General features: G+C 46.3%; 6 non-coding genes across 6 annotated transcripts; all 6 read left to right on the top strand.

Moving 5' to 3' along the window:
- The first annotated feature begins 1,254 nt into the window (after positions 1–1,254).
- LOC130317809 (U2 spliceosomal RNA) lies at positions 1,255–1,445 on the top strand. Its single transcript, XR_008864838.1, has one exon. It is a non-coding gene; the product is annotated as a U2 spliceosomal RNA (small nuclear RNA).
- A 2,099-nt stretch (positions 1,446–3,544) lies between these two features.
- On the top strand, positions 3,545–3,735 carry LOC130317807 (U2 spliceosomal RNA). The gene has a single exon (XR_008864836.1). It is a non-coding gene; the product is annotated as a U2 spliceosomal RNA (small nuclear RNA).
- A 2,087-nt stretch (positions 3,736–5,822) lies between these two features.
- LOC130317806 (U2 spliceosomal RNA) lies at positions 5,823–6,013 on the top strand. The gene has a single exon (XR_008864835.1). It is a non-coding gene; the product is annotated as a U2 spliceosomal RNA (small nuclear RNA).
- Positions 6,014–8,093: 2,080 nt separating this feature from the next.
- Positions 8,094–8,284, top strand: LOC130317805 (U2 spliceosomal RNA). The gene has a single exon (XR_008864834.1). It is a non-coding gene; the product is annotated as a U2 spliceosomal RNA (small nuclear RNA).
- Positions 8,285–10,391: 2,107 nt separating this feature from the next.
- Positions 10,392–10,582, top strand: LOC130317804 (U2 spliceosomal RNA). Its single transcript, XR_008864833.1, has one exon. It is a non-coding gene; the product is annotated as a U2 spliceosomal RNA (small nuclear RNA).
- Positions 10,583–12,675: 2,093 nt separating this feature from the next.
- LOC130317803 (U2 spliceosomal RNA) lies at positions 12,676–12,866 on the top strand. The gene has a single exon (XR_008864832.1). It is a non-coding gene; the product is annotated as a U2 spliceosomal RNA (small nuclear RNA).
- Positions 12,867–13,028: the final 162 nt, after the last annotated feature.

Raw genomic sequence — 13,028 nt, 5'->3', positions numbered from 1 at the left:
ATGTATAATGTTGTAAAAATGCTCTAGAAGCTAAAGTCGCAGAAATGTCACACATATTTGGCCTGCAACTTTCTGTGCGACAAATTCAGACAGGAAAAATCAGTATAAATCCTTAGAAAATTATCCCCCAGTGTCTCCATCTGCTGGCGGTATTGAATAAGCATTGCTGCACTGATGGGGTATGCATTAGACGAAAAAAAAGAAGAAAAAGAAGAATAATACGCCCAGAAAAGAGGCGAAAAGGAGAAAAACGTAAAAAAACGTGAAAAAAAAGTAAGAGGAAGAGAAGGGAAAAAAAGGTGGAAATGGGTTTAAAAGTGATTTCGGCGGAGAAATATATATATATATATATATATATATATATATATATATATATATATATGCGCACACACACACATAGATATAAACGTATTCTCCGTTGAGATATTGCAGCCGCTGCTGTGTCCAGGCCCAGGAGCCTTAGCACTGTGCTGTGATGTCACTCAATACCACTGACATCACTAGGTGTAAACAACATCTCTCCTTTGCTGTGTATGTGACTATGGAGCTGTTTGGTGATGTCGTCTATTACGGCCTTCATAGAAGCAACAGGAGATTGTTGCATCCATCTTGAACCCTCAGAACTACAGTGCTATGATGTCACTCACTTCCACAGGCCTTGCAGAGTGTAAACAACAACAACCCAGCTTTGTTGTGTATGTAACCAAAGGGATTTGTGATGTCACCTAGAACCTTCACAGCAGCGACAGCTTTATGAGGAGCATCAGCACTGCTCTGCCTGAGCAGAACCATCACCGCCATAGGTTGTCAAATAACCCGGATTTAACCCACACAGGTAAGTCCAATGGGGTGCAGGCATGTCCTCTATGCTTACAGCTTCCCGTGGGTGTTGGTTTGATACCGTTTGGGGACAGCCAAGGAGGCATCTGCAGGCAACAAAGGTAGGTGTGTGCTTGTGTGTGTGTTTCCTATGCAGATCCTAAGCCCAGTGTCACATGCAAGTAGGAGGAGTAAGAAGGGTTCCTGGCAAATCCGGGTTATGGATTGCATTTAAAAAGGCCCCGTGGGAGTGCAATGGGCCCCTGTCTTGCTGCTTAGCAATAATGGTATGGGTTTAGGTTCTGCTGTGTGTACTGGTGGTTGACTGCCCCCCAGCCCAGAGTGTGCATGGAAAATTGTCTGGCAGCCTCCCTGACAGCAAGCAGTGATAGTGCCCATGAAGGGGACCTTGTTGGGCCCGCCCCTTTCACGGTTATCGCTTCTCGGCCTTTTGGCTAAGATCAAGTGTAGTATCTGTTCTTATCAGTTTAATATCTGATACGTCCCCTATCTGGGGACCATATATTAAATGGATTTTTGAGAACGGGGGCCGATTTCGAAGCTTGCTTCCGTCGCCCTATGCATTGACCCGATATGGCAGTATCTTCGGGTACAGTGCACCACCCCCTTACAGGGTTAAAAAGAAAGATTCCTACTTTCATTGCTACCTGCTTGCTGGCTAGCCAGCTAGCCAGCCCTGTGGGCCTTGCTGCTGCTGCAGCCAAAAAACAAAAGGTGGTGCTGCTGCTGCTTCTGCTGCTTCTGCTTCTGCTTGTGTCTGGCCCCTGTTGGAGCGTCCAGGCACAGGACTTCTGCTGCTGCTGACTAAATGGCCTCCTTAATTGGATCATTTGAGTAGCCAGCACACCTGTGCAGGTAGGGCATGACATGATAGGCAGCTGCCTTGATAGCGGGTGGGTGCTGAATGTTCCTAATTGACAAAATAAGATTAATGCTTATGAAGAAATATAAAATCTCATCCCTTCCCCAATATCGCGCCACACCCCTACCCCTTAATTCCCTGGTTGAACGTGATGGACATATGTCTTTTTTCGACCGTACTAACTATGTAACTATGTAACATAACATGGGGGGGGGGGGGGGGGGGGGGTCTCCTGGCTGTTCACACAGGTGTGTCATTGCTGTACATTGACCATGCATTGCTTCTGTGGTATTGCAAAGGCAAAGACAAATGCTTCCAGCCATCCATTGCACTAATGGATTGGTCATCAGCTGGCTGTCTATGTCCCGCATCAATATAGACCAAAGTACAGAGGGTTAGGCTATGCTATTGTGCACCTACCTGATGCATCAGAAGGTGCGAGGCCCTTGCTAAATTCTGTGCACAGACTTTGAGATCTATGCTTTAGACTGTATCTAAACCTGCTCCAACATGGACTGACATTCTGGCCTACTTTCAGCCGATGCGACTTGTCTGTCGCTGAACAGTCGCTTTTTATGTATTCAGCACCTATGTATAATGTTGTAAAAATGCTCTAGAAGCTAAAGTCGCAGAAATGTCACACATATTTGGCCTGCAACTTTCTGTGCGACAAATTCAGACAGGAAAAATCAGTATAAATCCTTAGAAAATTATCCCCCAGTGTCTCCATCTGCTGGCGGTATTGAATAAGCATTGCTGCACTGATGGGGTATGCATTAGACGAAAAAAAAGAAGAAAAAGAAGAATAATACGCCCAGAAAAGAGGCGAAAAGGAGAAAAACGTAAAAAAACGTGAAAAAAAAGTAAGAGGAAGAGAAGGGAAAAAAAGGTGGAAATGGGTTTAAAAGTGATTTCGGCGGAGAAATATATATATATATATATATATATATATATATATATATATATATATGCGCACACACACACATAGATATAAACGTATTCTCCGTTGAGATATTGCAGCCGCTGCTGTGTCCAGGCCCAGGAGCCTTAGCACTGTGCTGTGATGTCACTCAATACCACTGACATCACTAGGTGTAAACAACATCTCTCCTTTGCTGTGTATGTGACTATGGAGCTGTTTGGTGATGTCGTCTATTACGGCCTTCATAGAAGCAACAGGAGATTGTTGCATCCATCTTGAACCCTCAGAACTACAGTGCTATGATGTCACTCACTTCCACAGGCCTTGCAGAGTGTAAACAACAACAACCCAGCTTTGTTGTGTATGTAACCAAAGGGATTTGTGATGTCACCTAGAACCTTCACAGCAGCGACAGCTTTATGAGGAGCATCAGCACTGCTCTGCCTGAGCAGAACCATCACCGCCATAGGTTGTCAAATAACCCGGATTTAACCCACACAGGTAAGTCCAATGGGGTGCAGGCATGTCCTCTATGCTTACAGCTTCCCGTGGGTGTTGGTTTGATACCGTTTGGGGACAGCCAAGGAGGCATCTGCAGGCAACAAAGGTAGGTGTTTGCTTGTGTGTGTGTTTCCTATGCAGATCCTAAGCCCAGTGTCACATGCAAGTAGGAGGAGTAAGAAGGGTTCCTGGCAAATCCGGGTTATGGATTGCATTTAAAAAGGCCCCGTGGGAGTGCAATGGGCCCCTGTCTTGCTGCTTAGCAATAATGGTATGGGTTTAGGTTCTGCTGTGTGTACTGGTGGTTGACTGCCCCCCAGCCCAGAGTGTGCATGGAAAATTGTCTGGCAGCCTCCCTGACAGCAAGCAGTGATAGTGCCCATGAAGGGGACCTTGTTGGGCCCGCCCCTTTCACGGTTATCGCTTCTCGGCCTTTTGGCTAAGATCAAGTGTAGTATCTGTTCTTATCAGTTTAATATCTGATACGTCCCCTATCTGGGGACCATATATTAAATGGATTTTTGAGAACGGGGGCCGATTTCGAAGCTTGCTTCCGTCGCCCTATGCATTGACCCGATATGGCAGTATCTTCGGGTACAGTGCACCACCCCCTTACAGGGTTAAAAAGAAAGATTCCTACTTTCATTGCTACCTGCTTGCTGGCTAGCCAGCTAGCCAGCCCTGTGGGCCTTGCTGCTGCTGCAGCCAAAAAACAAAAGGTGGTGCTGCTGCTGCTTCTGCTGCTTCTGCTTCTGCTTGTGTCTGGCCCCTGTTGGAGCGTCCAGGCACAGGACTTCTGCTGCTGCTGACTAAATGGCCTCCTTAATTGGATCATTTGAGTAGCCAGCACACCTGTGCAGGTAGGGCATGACATGATAGGCAGCTGCCTTGATAGCGGGTGGGTGCTGAATGTTCCTAATTGACAAAATAAGATTAATGCTTATGAAGAAATATAAAATCTCATCCCTTCCCCAATATCGCGCCACACCCCTACCCCTTAATTCCCTGGTTGAACGTGATGGACATATGTCTTTTTTCGACCGTACTAACTATGTAACTATGTAACATAACATGGGGGGGGGGGGTCTCCTGGCTGTTCACACAGGTGTGTCATTGCTGTACATTGACCATGCATTGCTTCTGTGGTATTGCAAAGGCAAAGACAAATGCTTCCAGCCATCCATTGCACTAATGGATTGGTCATCAGCTGGCTGTCTATGTCCCGCATCAATATAGACCAAAGTACAGAGGGTTAGGCTATGCTATTGTGCACCTACCTGATGCATCAGAAGGTGCGAGGCCCTTGCTAAATTCTGTGCACAGACTTTGAGATCTATGCTTTAGACTGTATCTAAACCTGCTCCAACATGGACTGACATTCTGGCCTACTTTCAGCCGATGCGACTTGTCTGTCGCTGAACAGTCGCTTTTTATGTATTCAGCACCTATGTATAATGTTGTAAAAATGCTCTAGAAGCTAAAGTCGCAGAAATGTCACACATATTTGGCCTGCAACTTTCTGTGCGACAAATTCAGACAGGAAAAATCAGTATAAATCCTTAGAAAATTATCCCCCAGTGTCTCCATCTGCTGGCGGTATTGAATAAGCATTGCTGCACTGATGGGGTATGCATTAGACGAAAAAAAAGAAGAAAAAGAAGAATAATACGCCCAGAAAAGAGGCGAAAAGGAGAAAAACGTAAAAAAACGTGAAAAAAAAGTAAGAGGAAGAGAAGGGAAAAAAAGGTGGAAATGGGTTTAAAAGTGATTTCGGCGGAGAAATATATATATATATATATATATATATATATATATATATATATATGCGCACACACACACATAGATATAAACGTATTCTCCGTTGAGATATTGCAGCCGCTGCTGTGTCCAGGCCCAGGAGCCTTAGCACTGTGCTGTGATGTCACTCAATACCACTGACATCACTAGGTGTAAACAACATCTCTCCTTTGCTGTGTATGTGACTATGGAGCTGTTTGGTGATGTCGTCTATTACGGCCTTCATAGAAGCAACAGGAGATTGTTGCATCCATCTTGAACCCTCAGAACTACAGTAGCAACAGGAGAGTTGTTGCTTTACACCTAGAGACCCTGACTACAGTGGCTATTGAGTGCACCATCCACAGCCTCAGTGTACAGCCGCTTCACTAGGGACCTGGACACAGCAGCGACAGCTTTATGAGGAGCATCAGCACTGCTCTGCCTGAGCAGAACCATCACCGCCATAGGTTGTCAAATAACCCGGATTTAACCCACACAGGTAAGTCCAATGGGGTGCAGGCATGTCCTCTATGCTTACAGCTTCCCGTGGGTGTTGGTTTGATACCGTTTGGGGACAGCCAAGGAGGCATCTGCAGGCAACAAAGGTAGGTGTTTGCTTGTGTGTGTGTTTCCTATGCAGATCCTAAGCCCAGTGTCACATGCAAGTAGGAGGAGTAAGAAGGGTTCCTGGCAAATCCGGGTTATGGATTGCATTTAAAAAGGCCCCGTGGGAGTGCAATGGGCCCCTGTCTTGCTGCTTAGCAATAATGGTATGGGTTTAGGTTCTGCTGTGTGTACTGGTGGTTGACTGCCCCCCAGCCCAGAGTGTGCATGGAAAATTGTCTGGCAGCCTCCCTGACAGCAAGCAGTGATAGTGCCCATGAAGGGGACCTTGTTGGGCCCGCCCCTTTCACGGTTATCGCTTCTCGGCCTTTTGGCTAAGATCAAGTGTAGTATCTGTTCTTATCAGTTTAATATCTGATACGTCCCCTATCTGGGGACCATATATTAAATGGATTTTTGAGAACGGGGGCCGATTTCGAAGCTTGCTTCCGTCGCCCTATGCATTGACCCGATATGGCAGTATCTTCGGGTACAGTGCACCACCCCCTTACAGGGTTAAAAAGAAAGATTCCTACTTTCATTGCTACCTGCTTGCTGGCTAGCCAGCTAGCCAGCCCTGTGGGCCTTGCTGCTGCTGCAGCCAAAAAACAAAAGGTGGTGCTGCTGCTGCTTCTGCTGCTTCTGCTTCTGCTTGTGTCTGGCCCCTGTTGGAGCGTCCAGGCACAGGACTTCTGCTGCTGCTGACTAAATGGCCTCCTTAATTGGATCATTTGAGTAGCCAGCACACCTGTGCAGGTAGGGCATGACATGATAGGCAGCTGCCTTGATAGCGGGTGGGTGCTGAATGTTCCTAATTGACAAAATAAGATTAATGCTTATGAAGAAATATAAAATCTCATCCCTTCCCCAATATCGCGCCACACCCCTACCCCTTAATTCCCTGGTTGAACGTGATGGACATATGTCTTTTTTCGACCGTACTAACTATGTAACTATGTAACATAACATGGGGGGGGGGGGGGGGGTCTCCTGGCTGTTCACACAGGTGTGTCATTGCTGTACATTGACCATGCATTGCTTCTGTGGTATTGCAAAGGCAAAGACAAATGCTTCCAGCCATCCATTGCACTAATGGATTGGTCATCAGCTGGCTGTCTATGTCCCGCATCAATATAGACCAAAGTACAGAGGGTTAGGCTATGCTATTGTGCACCTACCTGATGCATCAGAAGGTGCGAGGCCCTTGCTAAATTCTGTGCACAGACTTTGAGATCTATGCTTTAGACTGTATCTAAACCTGCTCCAACATGGACTGACATTCTGGCCTACTTTCAGCCGATGCGACTTGTCTGTCGCTGAACAGTCGCTTTTTATGTATTCAGCACCTATGTATAATGTTGTAAAAATGCTCTAGAAGCTAAAGTCGCAGAAATGTCACACATATTTGGCCTGCAACTTTCTGTGCGACAAATTCAGACAGGAAAAATCAGTATAAATCCTTAGAAAATTATCCCCCAGTGTCTCCATCTGCTGGCGGTATTGAATAAGCATTGCTGCACTGATGGGGTATGCATTAGACGAAAAAAAAGAAGAAAAAGAAGAATAATACGCCCAGAAAAGAGGCGAAAAGGAGAAAAACGTAAAAAAACGTGAAAAAAAAGTAAGAGGAAGAGAAGGGAAAAAAAGGTGGAAATGGGTTTAAAAGTGATTTCGGCGGAGAAATATATATATATATATATATATATATATATATGCGCACACACACACATAGATATAAACGTATTCTCCGTTGAGATATTGCAGCCGCTGCTGTGTCCAGGCCCAGGAGCCTTAGCACTGTGCTGTGATGTCACTCAATACCACTGACATCACTAGGTGTAAACAACATCTCTCCTTTGCTGTGTATGTGACTATGGAGCTGTTTGGTGATGTCGTCTATTACGGCCTTCATAGAAGCAACAGGAGATTGTTGCATCCATCTTGAACCCTCAGAACTACAGTGCTATGATGTCACTCACTTCCACAGGCCTTGCAGAGTGTAAACAACAACAACCCAGCTTTGTTGTGTATGTAACCAAAGGGATTTGTGATGTCACCTAGAACCTTCACAGCAGCGACAGCTTTATGAGGAGCATCAGCACTGCTCTGCCTGAGCAGAACCATCACCGCCATAGGTTGTCAAATAACCCGGATTTAACCCACACAGGTAAGTCCAATGGGGTGCAGGCATGTCCTCTATGCTTACAGCTTCCCGTGGGTGTTGGTTTGATACCGTTTGGGGACAGCCAAGGAGGCATCTGCAGGCAACAAAGGTAGGTGTTTGCTTGTGTGTGTGTTTCCTATGCAGATCCTAAGCCCAGTGTCACATGCAAGTAGGAGGAGTAAGAAGGGTTCCTGGCAAATCCGGGTTATGGATTGCATTTAAAAAGGCCCCGTGGGAGTGCAATGGGCCCCTGTCTTGCTGCTTAGCAATAATGGTATGGGTTTAGGTTCTGCTGTGTGTACTGGTGGTTGACTGCCCCCCAGCCCAGAGTGTGCATGGAAAATTGTCTGGCAGCCTCCCTGACAGCAAGCAGTGATAGTGCCCATGAAGGGGACCTTGTTGGGCCCGCCCCTTTCACGGTTATCGCTTCTCGGCCTTTTGGCTAAGATCAAGTGTAGTATCTGTTCTTATCAGTTTAATATCTGATACGTCCCCTATCTGGGGACCATATATTAAATGGATTTTTGAGAACGGGGGCCGATTTCGAAGCTTGCTTCCGTCGCCCTATGCATTGACCCGATATGGCAGTATCTTCGGGTACAGTGCACCACCCCCTTACAGGGTTAAAAAGAAAGATTCCTACTTTCATTGCTACCTGCTTGCTGGCTAGCCAGCTAGCCAGCCCTGTGGGCCTTGCTGCTGCTGCAGCCAAAAAACAAAAGGTGGTGCTGCTGCTGCTTCTGCTGCTTCTGCTGCTTCTGCTTCTGCTTGTGTCTGGCCCCTGTTGGAGCGTCCAGGCACAGGACTTCTGCTGCTGCTGACTAAATGGCCTCCTTAATTGGATCATTTGAGTAGCCAGCACACCTGTGCAGGTAGGGCATGACATGATAGGCAGCTGCCTTGATAGCGGGTGGGTGCTGAATGTTCCTAATTGACAAAATAAGATTAATGCTTATGAAGAAATATAAAATCTCATCCCTTCCCCAATATCGCGCCACACCCCTACCCCTTAATTCCCTGGTTGAACGTGATGGACATATGTCTTTTTTCGACCGTACTAACTATGTAACTATGTAACATAACATGGGGGGGGGGGGGGGGGGTCTCCTGGCTGTTCACACAGGTGTGTCATTGCTGTACATTGACCATGCATTGCTTCTGTGGTATTGCAAAGGCAAAGACAAATGCTTCCAGCCATCCATTGCACTAATGGATTGGTCATCAGCTGGCTGTCTATGTCCCGCATCAATATAGACCAAAGTACAGAGGGTTAGGCTATGCTATTGTGCACCTACCTGATGCATCAGAAGGTGCGAGGCCCTTGCTAAATTCTGTGCACAGACTTTGAGATCTATGCTTTAGACTGTATCTAAACCTGCTCCAACATGGACTGACATTCTGGCCTACTTTCAGCCGATGCGACTTGTCTGTCGCTGAACAGTCGCTTTTTATGTATTCAGCACCTATGTATAATGTTGTAAAAATGCTCTAGAAGCTAAAGTCGCAGAAATGTCACACATATTTGGCCTGCAACTTTCTGTGCGACAAATTCAGACAGGAAAAATCAGTATAAATCCTTAGAAAATTATCCCCCAGTGTCTCCATCTGCTGGCGGTATTGAATAAGCATTGCTGCACTGATGGGGTATGCATTAGACGAAAAAAAAGAAGAAAAAGAAGAATAATACGCCCAGAAAAGAGGCGAAAAGGAGAAAAACGTAAAAAAACGTGAAAAAAAAGTAAGAGGAAGAGAAGGGAAAAAAAGGTGGAAATGGGTTTAAAAGTGATTTCGGCGGAGAATATATATATATATATATATATATATATATATATATATATATATATATATGCGCACACACACACATAGATATAAACGTATTCTCCGTTGAGATATTGCAGCCGCTGCTGTGTCCAGGCCCAGGAGCCTTAGCACTGTGCTGTGATGTCACTCAATACCACTGACATCACTAGGTGTAAACAACATCTCTCCTTTGCTGTGTATGTGACTATGGAGCTGTTTGGTGATGTCGTCTATTACGGCCTTCATAGAAGCAACAGGAGATTGTTGCATCCATCTTGAACCCTCAGAACTACAGTGCTATGATGTCACTCACTTCCACAGGCCTTGCAGAGTGTAAACAACAACAACCCAGCTTTGTTGTGTATGTAACCAAAGGGATTTGTGATGTCACCTAGAACCTTCACAGCAGCGACAGCTTTATGAGGAGCATCAGCACTGCTCTGCCTGAGCAGAACCATCACCGCCATAGGTTGTCAAATAACCCGGATTTAACCCACACAGGTAAGTCCAATGGGGTGCAGGCATGTCCTCTATGCTTACAGCTTCCCGTGGGTGTTGGTTTGATACCGTTTGGGGACAGCCAAGGAGGCATCTGCAGGCAACAAAGGTAGGTGTGTGCTTGTGTGTGTGTTTCCTATGCAGATCCTAAGCCCAGTGTCACATGCAAGTAGGAGGAGTAAGAAGGGTTCCTGGCAAATCCGGGTTATGGATTGCATTTAAAAAGGCCCCGTGGGAGTGCAATGGGCCCCTGTCTTGCTGCTTAGCAATAATGGTATGGGTTTAGGTTCTGCTGTGTGTACTGGTGGTTGACTGCCCCCCAGCCCAGAGTGTGCATGGAAAATTGTCTGGCAGCCTCCCTGACAGCAAGCAGTGATAGTGCCCATGAAGGGGACCTTGTTGGGCCCGCCCCTTTCACGGTTATCGCTTCTCGGCCTTTTGGCTAAGATCAAGTGTAGTATCTGTTCTTATCAGTTTAATATCTGATACGTCCCCTATCTGGGGACCATATATTAAATGGATTTTTGAGAACGGGGGCCGATTTCGAAGCTTGCTTCCGTCGCCCTATGCATTGACCCGATATGGCAGTATCTTCGGGTACAGTGCACCACCCCCTTACAGGGTTAAAAAGAAAGATTCCTACTTTCATTGCTACCTGCTTGCTGGCTAGCCAGCTAGCCAGCCCTGTGGGCCTTGCTGCTGCTGCAGCCAAAAAACAAAAGGTGGTGCTGCTGCTGCTTCTGCTGCTTCTGCTTCTGCTTGTGTCTGGCCCCTGTTGGAGCGTCCAGGCACAGGACTTCTGCTGCTGCTGACTAAATGGCCTCCTTAATTGGATCATTTGAGTAGCCAGCACACCTGTGCAGGTAGGGCATGACATGATAGGCAGCTGCCTTGATAGCGGGTGGGTGCTGAATGTTCCTGATTGACAAAATAAGATTAATGCTTATGAAGAAATATAAAATCTCATCCCTTCCCCAATATCGCGCCACACCCCTACCCCTTAATTCCCTGGTTGAACGTGATGGACATATGTCTTTTTTCGACCGTACTAACTATGTAACTATGTAACATAACATGGGGGGGGGGGGGGGGGGTCTCCTGGCTGTTCACACAGGTGTGTCATTGCTGTACATTGACCATGCATTGCTTCTGTGGTATTGCAAAGGCAAAGACAAATGCTTCCAGCCATCCATTGCACTAATGGATTGGTCATCAGCTGGCTGTCTATGTCCCGCATCAATATAGACCAAAGTACAGAGGGTTAGGCTATGCTATTGTGCACCTACCTGATGCATCAGAAGGTGCGAGGCCCTTGCTAAATTCTGTGCACAGACTTTGAGATCTATGCTTTAGACTGTATCTAAACCTGCTCCAACATGGACTGACATTCTGGCCTACTTTCAGCCGATGCGACTTGTCTGTCGCTGAACAGTCGCTTTTTATGTATTCAGCACCTATGTATAATGTTGTAAAAATGCTCTAGAAGCTAAAGTCGCAGAAATGTCACACATATTTGGCCTGCAACTTTCTGTGCGACAAATTCAGACAGGAAAAATCAGTATAAATCCTTAGAAAATTATCCCCCAGTGTCTCCATCTGCTGGCGGTATTGAATAAGCATTGCTGCACTGATGGGGTATGCATTAGACGAAAAAAAAGAAGAAAAAGAAGAATAATACGCCCAGAAAAGAGGCGAAAAGGAGAAAAACGTAAAAAAACGTGAAAAAAAAGTAAGAGGAAGAGAAGGGAAAAAAAGGTGGAAATGGGTTTAAAAGTGATTTCGGCGGAGAAATATATATATATATATATATATATATATATATATATATATATATGCGCACACACACACATAGATATAAACGTATTCTCCGTTGAGATATTGCAGCCGCTGCTGTGTCCAGGCCCAGGAGCCTTAGCACTGTGCTGTGATGTCACTCAATACCACTGACATCACTAGGTGTAAACAACATCTCTCCTTTGCTGTGTATGTGACTATGGAGCTGTTTGGTGATGTCGTCTATTACGGCCTTCATAGAAGCAACAGGAGATTGTTGCATCCATCTTGAACCCTCAGAACTACAGTGCTATGATGTCACTCACTTCCACAGGCCTTGCAGAGTGTAAACAACAACAACCCAGCTTTGTTGTGTATGTAACCAAAGGGATTTGTGATGTCACCTAGAACCTTCACAGCAGCGACAGCTTTATGAGGAGCATCAGCACTGCTCTGCCTGAGCAGAACCATCACCGCCATAGGTTGTCAAATAACCCGGATTTAACCCACACAGGTAAGTCCAATGGGGTGCAGGCATGTCCTCTATGCTTACAGCTTCCCGTGGGTGTTGGTTTGATACCGTTTGGGGACAGCCAAGGAGGCATCTGCAGGCAACAAAGGTAGGTGTGTGCTTGTGTGTGTGTTTCCTATGCAGATCCTAAGCCCAGTGTCACATGCAAGTAGGAGGAGTAAGAAGGGTTCCTGGCAAATCCGGGTTATGGATTGCATTTAAAAAGGCCCCGTGGGAGTGCAATGGGCCCCTGTCTTGCTGCTTAGCAATAATGGTATGGGTTTAGGTTCTGCTGTGTGTACTGGTGGTTGACTGCCCCCCAGCCCAGAGTGTGCATGGAAAATTGTCTGGCAGCCTCCCTGACAGCAAGCAGTGATAGTGCCCATGAAGGGGACCTTGTTGGGCCCGCCCCTTTCACGGTTATCGCTTCTCGGCCTTTTGGCTAAGATCAAGTGTAGTATCTGTTCTTATCAGTTTAATATCTGATACGTCCCCTATCTGGGGACCATATATTAAATGGATTTTTGAGAACGGGGGCCGATTTCGAAGCTTGCTTCCGTCGCCCTATGCATTGACCCGATATGGCAGTATCTTCGGGTACAGTGCACCACCCCCTTACAGGGTTAAAAAGAAAGATTCCTACTTTCATTGCTACCTGCTTGCTGGCTAGCCAGCTAGCCAGCCCTGTGGGCCTTGCTGCTGCTGCAGCCAAAAAACAAAAGGTGGTGCTGCTGCTTCTGCTGCTTCTGCTTCTGCTTGTGTCTGGCCCCTGTTG

The sequence above is a fragment of the Hyla sarda genome, unplaced genomic scaffold, assembly GCF_029499605.1.
Source record: "Hyla sarda isolate aHylSar1 unplaced genomic scaffold, aHylSar1.hap1 scaffold_2033, whole genome shotgun sequence".
In the NCBI taxonomy this organism is placed as follows: Eukaryota; Metazoa; Chordata; class Amphibia; order Anura; family Hylidae; genus Hyla; species Hyla sarda.
The sequence above is the reverse complement of the archived record's forward strand: the minus strand, read 5'-3'. Positions and strand labels throughout refer to the sequence as shown.